The sequence below is a fragment of the Haliaeetus leucocephalus genome, unplaced genomic scaffold (genome assembly GCF_000737465.1).
Source record: "Haliaeetus leucocephalus isolate CR32 unplaced genomic scaffold, Haliaeetus_leucocephalus-4.0 Scaffold473, whole genome shotgun sequence".
Lineage (NCBI taxonomy): Eukaryota > Metazoa > Chordata > Aves > Accipitriformes > Accipitridae > Haliaeetus > Haliaeetus leucocephalus.
Window position 1 is genome coordinate 1,838,810 of NW_010972909.1, and position 597 is coordinate 1,839,406.

A 597-nucleotide genomic window follows, 5' to 3' on the forward strand; every position below is an offset into this window, starting at 1 on the left:
GTCCCTCCACTCAGTTTAACTTAAAAAGCACTCCGGAGGCGGGAAGCGCAGGTTTTGCAGGTGTTAAACCTTCCCCGCTCCCACCAAAGCGGAGGTCTGAACTCTGCTCTCCCGCCTCAGCAGCCAGGCCTCCTCATCGCCTTCAGTTGAGCCAGCGCGGGTCCTGTCCTCAGGAGGGCCACCGGCTTCCACAGAGGGATCCCGGCTGGTCAGGAGAAAAGAAAAACCTTTTTCACATCCCAGGGCAGGCGGTCTGCCGAGGAGAGCTTAAAGATTCACCCCTTTTATTTTGAATAATATGAACTACTCGCGGCCACCGTTCCCGGGGAGCTCGGGTTTCCCGCGCAGCCTCTACACCGAGGGCCCGCCTGCTCCTCTCCCGGGGGGGAGGGCAGGAAAGGCCGCCGCCCGCTTCACCCACAGCCACCCACAGGCCGCCACGGCGCAGAACCCCGGCTTTCCACCCACCCGAACTGCGCGGACACCCACCGGGGCCGCCGCGGCCATCACCGGCCCACCCACCAGGCCGCTTCCCGCTTCCCGCCGCTGCGGCCTCAGGGCCCGGCGCCCTTCCTGCCTCCTTAAAGGGCCAGCGCC